This window comes from Parambassis ranga, chromosome 17, assembly GCF_900634625.1.
Source record: "Parambassis ranga chromosome 17, fParRan2.1, whole genome shotgun sequence".
Classification (NCBI taxonomy): domain Eukaryota; kingdom Metazoa; phylum Chordata; class Actinopteri; family Ambassidae; genus Parambassis; species Parambassis ranga.
This window is the reverse complement of record NC_041037.1, coordinates 15,661,329-15,670,420: the sequence shown is the minus strand read 5'-3', so window position 1 is coordinate 15,670,420 and position 9,092 is coordinate 15,661,329. Positions and strand designations below refer to the sequence as shown.

The following is a 9,092-nucleotide window of genomic DNA, read 5'->3' as shown; positions in this document are numbered from 1 at the left end:
ACCCCCCCACACCCCCTTTCGTCCCCTCCTCCCCCGTCCACCCCCACACTCCCCGCTCAGCCTCGCGCAGCCCAGGCTCTAGCCTCACACACGTCGCTGCTGTGTCCCCCCCCCCCCCCAACACCACACCACCCTCCCCTCACATCGCCACCAGCAGCAGCAGCACTGCCTGCCACTGTCTCTGCGATCCTGCGCTCCCTCCACCGGCTTCACTTCTCTTTCCTCTCGGTGTTTCAGCGGAGGGGCTGCACGCGCGATTGCGCTATTGATACCCACTTTACAGCGTGTCTGTGGAAAGTCGGGCTCTCTCTCTCTCTCTCTCCCCTTCTCTCTCCCTCGCTCTCTCCGTCCTCCTCTCTGGCTGCGCTCTGGTAAACTAACAGGGAGGTGTTAACTACTTTTGCTTCTTCCAAAGCGCCTCCCGTTATCTCCGGTGCTGCTGCGCAAGAGCCAGAGGGGCCAGTGCTACTGATATTCCTACTCCGCAGAAAAGTTTTCGGTTTGTTGTGAGGATAAAAAAAAAAGAAGAAGCCGGAAACCGAGGAGTCGTCTGCATTAGAAGCGGATTCTGCCACGGCGAAGTGAGTAACAGACTTGTCTTTTTTGTTGTTGTTGTTGGGTTTGAAGCTCATGCAGTTTGTGCTTCCACGCCTTTTCGCGTTCCGCCGCTTCTTTCTGTTTTGGACGCGTTTTTTGGTGGAGTAGTTTCAGTAAAACTTTCTCACGAATTTCCTCACGCATCGGCGCCGGGCATTTCCACGCGTGGAAAAAAAAACATAGAAAAAAAAGTCACGGGAATGTGTCCGCTTGGACATTGAGTTTTGATACGTGTGCACGTGTATGCGTGTGCGTTTTAGTTGTGTTTGTGCTTCTTTAGGTATGCGCGCGTGCGCGTGCGTATGGATCCCAAACAAGAAAGTGGCTTCTTGAAAGCACTTGAATTGTTTAGTGCGTGTGTCAGTGCCATTACGCATACATTACCATCTCCATACATTAGTACATTACAAGCACAGTGTGGCATTGTACTCTGGGACCATCAGGCACCTATTTAAACCAAATATTAAACTGGATTTAGCCTTTTTAGAACTGATGAAGCTTCATGAATTATCCACTAACCCTTCAGTTAAGGAAATAAAAATCACACTGAAAATTCTCTTTTATTTTTTTGCAGTTCTCCCACGAGACCCTTAGCCCTCATTACCCGACTGACCTGCAGTGCAGTGCGTCAGTCCGCAGGCCTGCTGTGCATATATTTATTTATTTTTAAAAAAGTTTTAAATTTTTAGTTCTTCACATGAGGTCGGTAGGAGTTACAGCCACCTGAAAGCTTTTCAGTAAAAGTTACTGTTGCTTTGGAGCACTAAAGCCGCTCATAACGATGAGGGCATGTGGCTTAAACTACCGCATATTGGCCCCGTTAGCAGGGTTTTAATACAGACTCTGATGAGGGGGATTTTAATGCATCACAGCCTAACACAGATAGAAATTTATGAAGAACACCTGTTCCACTGGCTGCTGGGACCAGTCATTTTCGTGAACGAAACCTACATTTCAAACTCATATATTATTTAACCTGATGTAATTACAGCAATAAAAATTAACTAAATAAAGACATAAGCAAAAAGACAAAAGAAGCGACAATAGAAAAAGATATAAATGTGTTTTTTAACTGAGGGTTTTGCGGGTTTATGAATGCAAGTCCTCTTAAAATTAATTACTCAGAGAAACAGACGGCTGCAATTCAAAAAGAAGGCGACTCTCTGCGCTGCAGGCGCGTGCGCGCGCACACACATGTGCGTGGGCACACACACGCACACACAGGCCTAAACACAGTTGGGAAACACCTGTTAACTGGGAGCCACTTGTAATTTACATCCCACCCTAAATAAGCAGCGCACAGCCAGTGCAAGTCCCGGGAGCCTTCAGCCTCATGGCCGGTCACATACGGGTTCAGTCAAACATCAGCTCCCGGCGCTCCCTCAACACAACATGCATTTTATTTATATGTTTTTATAGGCATTGGAATTATTGGTGAAGTAGCAGTAGCAGTAGTTTTGAGAAACAAAACTATGTTGTTCCGTCTCTAATTATTGGATAGACTTTTTGTATTTCCAACTTTCTAAATGAGTAAGTAGTACAAGACAATTAAAGGTGAAGAGAGATGATTTTTCTTTGCACCTTCCCTGATCACTTATTAAGATTAAGATTAAGATTAAAGGTTTACCTTATTAATCGCTGTGGGGAAATATATAGCCAGAGAAATATTTCACTTTTGCTCACTCTTCATTTCATCACGTGTTCCGGCATCACTTCCATCCTGTCTTACTTAAATAAAAAAAGAAGCTTATAGAAAACAAAGTGAGCAGTCACGCACGCGCACGTCTTAAAAACAACTCAGAAGAGGGAATAATAAAATTAGGACTGTGGGAAAAAATGCGGCGGACCTATTAGTGGTAATTTCCAAGTTAAAAAGTTCTCTCAGCGCCAGCAATAAATAGCGCGTAAAAACGCACTTCTGGAGCGAAGGTGCGCCCGAGGCGGGTCATTGAACTCCCCGCACGATGATGATTGAATTATAGCTCCTCAAAAAAAAAAAAAAATATGAAACTCTTGTTCCAGATCCACATCCACAGTGATCCCGGCGTGATGAATCTCTTGACAATGATTGTATTGATTGTCAGATCAAGCAGTCCTAACTTCTAACGACCTGCCGTGCCTTTTCAGTTTCCACCTGAACACATTAGCAGACATTAATTATCGTTTAAACGGGAAAATGAGGAAGGAGGAGAGAAACACAGTTTTTCCAAACACAGTCATGGATAGACATGATTCATAGAGGAGACTTTCTGACGCGGTCAGTTCTATTTATGTAGTTTATTTGTTATTAATAAAATGTAGAAAGAATAAGAGCGCTTGCAGGGTTTCCTTACGCGTGTAGGTGATGTATCATTTCTCCACTTAAAGCTCATTTCTCTTGTGCTCCGATATCAGCCTTGTGTTTAATGAATGACTCTGATAATTACTAATTCAAAGAGGATATTTTTTTAATTTAATTCCGCTTTATTTAACATACAACTAGTTGCATTTATATAAATAAATAAAAACAATATTTTTAAACGATATTTAATGAAGCATTTAAAAACAATGCATCACATTTGATTTTAAAATGCTTTTGTTATGTAAAATGACATTTTTAGTTTAGGATAATGGATGTATTTTTTATAATATTGTTATTATAACAAGTCTCATTAATATAATGGGATGTTTTGTGAAATGCTGCCATTCACAGTGATGTCCGTCTCATCGTTTTCCGCCTCAGTTTTCAGAGCTGAGTGATTTATAGTTTGCTGCTTATTCCTTATGTCAGCTGAATTAAAGACGCCCGTTCCACTTAGAGACGCGCACGGATGCCTGATATTATACTGACATGTTTCTCTGGACGATCATAGTAATTATGAAGTTTTGAATAATATTTTGTTTTATTGTAATTCAGAGAAATTCGGAACTCTGATAGAACGACCCTGCAACACTCGCCTTAAAGCAGCAGCCACTGAGATGTGTTTGTTCTCTCAAGCAATTTTAGATTTATCACTCTGAAATGTGAATTTAAAGGCTCAGAATATCTGTGGCCTGTTTGTTGTTACTCATTCATTTAGGCCTCATTTTCTCCTAGTCGCCTTTCCCAGAGGAATAGTCTGTATGTGCGGTGTGTGAAGTGTGAAGGTTGGAGGAAAAGTAGCAAAAGATGATTTATTTGCCAGCGATTTCGATCCTGTCTTCTTCTCCTTCCTCCTTCCCATCCTCATCCTCCTCCTTCTCTCTCTCTCTCTCTCAGCAGTCAGCTATTATTGCTCGCCATTGATCTCCCGTGCTTTCCCCTCTTTGCGCAGCGAGAAGTGAACTAAAATTAATGTCCATTTCACACCTCTCTCCCGGATCGATGGCCGCAGGGAGAGAAGTTTATTTTAATTTGGGTCCCGAGAAGCAACGCGCGTCCGAAATAAAAAAAAAGGCAAAAGCCTTTACCGCCTGCTTAATTACCAGCAAACCAGTTAACTTTCGCTTTTAATCGCGGCGTAAGATAACCATTAAGTATCTAGTAAGCAGCTTTAAATAATATCATCAGGATTTTTTTTAATGAAAAGCAGAAATGTATTTTACGGCCGAGGAGGAGAGTAATTATTTTAAAACTTTTTGCTGCATCTTTTGCTTCCAACTTTGCAAATAAATCCGCTGTAAATTCAAATTTAATCGGGCCTGTAATAAATTCAGTCTCATTCAAAAAAAAAGAAAAAAGAAAAAAATGTGTTTCTCATATTTGGAAATATGAATGCGTCATGACGCAGCATTAACACCCCCCCTCCCCTTTTCACACACATATCATGACGCTGAAAGTAAATGAACCACGCATCGCCCCCCCCCACCCCCCGGTCTATTAAGTCCTATCAATATGCACTAATTCCTCATTCTTTATTAAAAGCAGAAGCAACTCTCTTCTCCCTCCCTCCCTCCAAACGCTCTCCGTCATCCCCCCCCCCCACTCCTCCCCTCATCCGTGTGTGTTTTATTATTTTGTTGTGCTAATAAACACCACATACTGGAGCTTATTTGACATGCAGACGGTAATTGAAATAAACGCGTCGCCGGTAAATAACAAGTGTTTGAACACGCAGACATGAGAGCCAGCCATTCCCCCTTCCTGCCTCCCCCCTCCCGCCTCCCCCTCTTGGTAGAGAAAGTGCGTCTTGCGCGTCTCTGCATCCCAAAAGTTTTGGTGTTATTGTTGTCTTGTTATCGCAGCTATAATCACTGTAATTAAGCACCCAGAGCCGGATGCAATCATTTAATGGGTGGATATGTTAGGGCTGTCTGCCTTATCAAATCAACCTAAGGTTGTGTTTTTGTTTGTTTGTTTGTTTGTTGGTTGTCTCACTGGAAATTGCAGCCTGTCCACAACGCAGATTTTGGTGCAGAATGTGCAATGTTCCACTTGGGTCAAAAGTTTTTACACACATTATTATAGTATGATCTCTGTGTGTGTGTGTCCTGGTTATTATTTCTGGGAATATTATTTCCTGCTTTTTTGAAATAGAAAATAAAAAAAATTTAAAGTGTTTTGAAAAAAAAAGAAGAAAGAATAAATGTTAGGTGACCATAAAAGTAGAATTAAATGAATCCCAGATATATTGCGGGAATATATGTAATGTAATTGTTAGGCAAACCTGAAGTTTATCTGCTCATTGTTAATATGCATGCAGACCCAATTATTCCCTTTATTGATGACAGGAAAGGGGAGTAGCTCACATCCAGTCGTTTTCTATTGGAAGGAAATCACTCCGTGGAGGAGATGCAGCACTGTGTTTAATGGTTTGATTGCATTGGAGAAGGCAGCCACTAGTAATGCCGTTATAGGGGGAAATATCACTTGGAGATGCTATTGGCAACAAGAGAAAGTCAAAGAATTAGCCTAATGGGGGAGGGTGGGGGGTGGCGGTGTTGGGGGGGTCGGCTGTGTCGGATGTCAGATATTTTCAATTCTCCATATCGCTCTGTGTCTCTCTCTTTCTGCAACCCTCCACCAGCACCTTTGCCCCCTCCTGTTCACTGCATCATATCTCTCTCAAGTTACCCCCCCCCCTTCATCAATTACACTGTGAGTCAGATCACGAGCTCCCTGCTTGGAAAATAAGCTAATATTCACCCCCTTCTCCCTCGCAGCGCCTCCCCAGAAGACACTGTTGGTGCATTTGCGTCCATCGATTGCAGACAGGCACTATTTGTGTAGTCTACTTATCATTTTTCTCTGTGGTGCTGCCGGCCAGTCATCCAGGCAGGAAACAAGACTGATACAGGGGAGGCTGATCGAACCGACCAGTGCGTAAACGTGCAGGAACACACCGCCTCGCACATCTGCATGTTCACACACACTGAGGCAGGTTGATATCCACAATGCATGCATGAAAAAGTTAAGATGGAGGTCTGGTTGTTTGCTAAGCATCTTCCCAATTCAGCTCCAGCACTGCTGCTTGCTGTCTCAGCTCTGACCTTTGACCTTCACGAGGAGCAGAACATTAGTTCCCTGCAGGCATTAAAGAAGTTTCCCTTTGCCCATATTATCATTATTAACTCCACCATAGAGGATTATTACAGGCAAACCTGTGAGTGAAAACAGTACCTGGCAACAGTTATTCCCTGTTTAACTGGAACTAATTGGCTTGCACGCAGCCTGTAGTGCAAACTGGCCAACCAGCCGTCTGTCTGCCTGCCAGCCAGCTAGATTAGTGGCTGCTGTTGTACAACCCAGCACAGCAATAAAGATTCATAGGAGGGCGACTGGTGCCACACACACACACAGGATAGATGGTTGTCACCTGTCGGTCACAAAGGATGATTGTCTTTTTTTGGTTTCACGCACAGTTACTTCCTGCATATAAACTGAGGCATGGATCAAGCTCTGAAAATAGTTTATTGGAAAACATATTTTGGACTTAAACCTGCTGCCCTTTTGAACTTTTTTAATCACATGAACTGAGACCACAAGAACTTAAAGCCTGTGGAGTCCAGAATATACACCGATACATGCTGCACCTGACAGCAGCCAAATGTGTACAAGGACGTCTACTTAACATTATTTTAAGAAAAAAAAATGGAAAGATTTGGCTTACCAAGGATCTAAAAATACACTCAGAGGATGGTAATCTGTCAGCAATGGAATTGTGTGCTTTTCCCTTTTAGCCATGTCTGTTACCAGGAATTAGCTGGCCCCTGCTGAACCAGGCCTCGCTGGTGCTGCCATGAATAGAAATCCCTGCCACAGGTCAGGGCTGACTTCCAACATGATTTTGTGTGTATGTGTGACTGTGCTTGCCATGACTCTTTCTCTAATGTCCCTTTTTTTTTTTTTTTGCTTTTTGCCGGAATGAGCGTCACAGCAAGAGTTGAGAAAAGAAACACAATGCTGTCTTCTTGCGAAATGGTTCATTCCACAACACAATTGACTTTGTTGCCAAACGTATCATCCGCCACCTCAGCTTGATGTTTGTCTTCCTGTTATTAGACCTTACAGTCATATTTTCTTTCTGATGCATACCTCTCCTGTTAACTGCAGCAGGTGTTGACTGCAACAACTAACCTCGTTACAAATTTCATATTAGCGTGGATTAAAGGAGAAGAAGAAAACAAAAAGGAGCAGAGAAACATGAGATTGAAAATTTGAAAGACATTTTGGAAACAAAATTAGGGTTCTATAACTGATAGGAAAAGACAAGGACAAATAATATGAGAGGGGAGAGATAAATGGCTGTGATTCTTATTCACAAGGACATTTGAGCTTTGCCTCACGGCCAGACATGAATGAGTAGATTTCAATAGTATCGACTGTTGCTTCTTCGGACATCAGCAAACACACGCAGAGACACACAAACCTACTCAGGCACAAACACTGCAGTGTGCCTGGAATAACGGAGTCGACCCGTCTGCAGATCACCTCACCCCTTTCATGCTAAAACACACACGTACTTTTTTTTACTTTCCCTCTATGTGCAGTGCTGGCAAATATTTAATATCTGACAGCAGGGATATAAATAGCAGTGTTTTCTCTGTGTTTTGGCTGCAGAAATGAGACTTGAGTCTGGTTTACGCTGCAGTCTTTGACAAATGTGTGCAGTTTTCAGACTGAAAAGTTGCAAATGAATATGTAGCAAGGCAGTAAAAACAATGCAAATGTTGTAATAAGTCATATAATTCTTATAATACTATAATACTGGAGTTTCATAAACATTTTTTTTCTTATACATATACTGCTCTAATCAGTGTAGTTCACTCAAAACATACTGTAGTCATCAGATTGTTGAAGCCCCAAATTGTCTATACCATAAGATCTGATCTGTGTGAGTGTGTGTTCAGCAAACAGATAAGATGAATGACGCAGCTCAGCCTGTCTTGTAATAAAATGTAAGAGTGGCATTTTCACGCTTGTCAACAATTTCCAAATATACCCACAGACCAGGAAGTGTGCACTCTCTCTCACACACACACATTTAGACAGGTCTGCGGTTTTGACTGCTTTTCCCTCCGTCTCCATTAAAAAAAAAGAAAAGAAAGAAACTTCCACTGCTTTGTTTTCCTTTGTTTCATCACACACACGCACACACACTCAGACATACAGATGCATACACACAGCAGTCACACTCTGCGAGACATTTTTATAACCAAAATTGGTTTCCTTCTCGTTCCTCTCCAAAACTCAGCAGACACACTGGAAAACTTGATGTGACAAGTTTCAGCAGCGTGTTTAGAACAGCAAAAAGCATCAGTTACACACACACACACAAAGCAGCCATGCAAGAAAAATATTTATTCCCACCAGTCAACAAAAAGGAAAGCTTCAATGAGATGGGTGCTCTTCATTGTTTGTGTAACATTTTGGATCCCATTTTCCCTTCTATATTCAGAATAATGCTTTTGTTTCTTGATCATAGCTGCACTACACTGCAACAGTGAAAATGATAAAACACCTTTTCTTTTATTCTCTCTCAGTACAAAAGTGATATTGTGTATCCATCATTCCGCCATCAAAATGTCATCAAACCCCTGAAATGTTCATTTTGTGTAGCCCAACAATCAAATAACATACCATGATTATTTTTAAGGCACAATAATCATGTTTATTACCACAGTTTGAAATTATTTTACATGGAATCCGTGTGTCCTCCTGCTTCGCCTCCTCTCACTAACTCATATTTTCGGAGTGAAATTCCTTCTTAGAATGATGTTCAAGCACATTGTTGTTGACACCGCAATTTCGCCGACTGGTACAACATTGTCACTTAAAGTGCAGATTCGACGTGAAAAGCCCTCCACGTCTGTTTTGTATTTAATATCGCGCTGACAGCTGTATCATTCTTGTACACTGTAATCAAATTATGACAGCGTGGTAAATGTTCCCCTGTGACATTTTCTATTATAAAATGCATATACCCGATGTCAGACAATATGTGGGTGGTATCCCACGGTGGCAAATGGGATTGTAAGTGACACTGACTGACATTATGCGTGTTTGGTTTACATGTAATTGCACTTGTATATTGATG

The 9,092-nt window shown here is 41.9% G+C and overlaps 1 protein-coding gene across 4 annotated transcripts in view; it reads left to right on the top strand.

The window, feature by feature from the left end:
• Nucleotides 1-263: 263 nt before the first annotated feature.
• rnf220a (ring finger protein 220a) overlaps nucleotides 264-9,092 on the top strand; it is a 131,415-nt gene continuing 122,586 nt past the window's right edge. Inside the window, exon 1 of one of the 4 annotated variants that reach the window (XM_028427054.1) lies at nucleotides 264-581. The gene's annotated coding sequence lies outside the window, so the exon portion shown is untranslated. The remainder of the gene's footprint in view (nucleotides 582-9,092) is intronic. The other 3 variants (XM_028427052.1, XM_028427055.1, XM_028427053.1) reach the window with 3 other exon arrangements.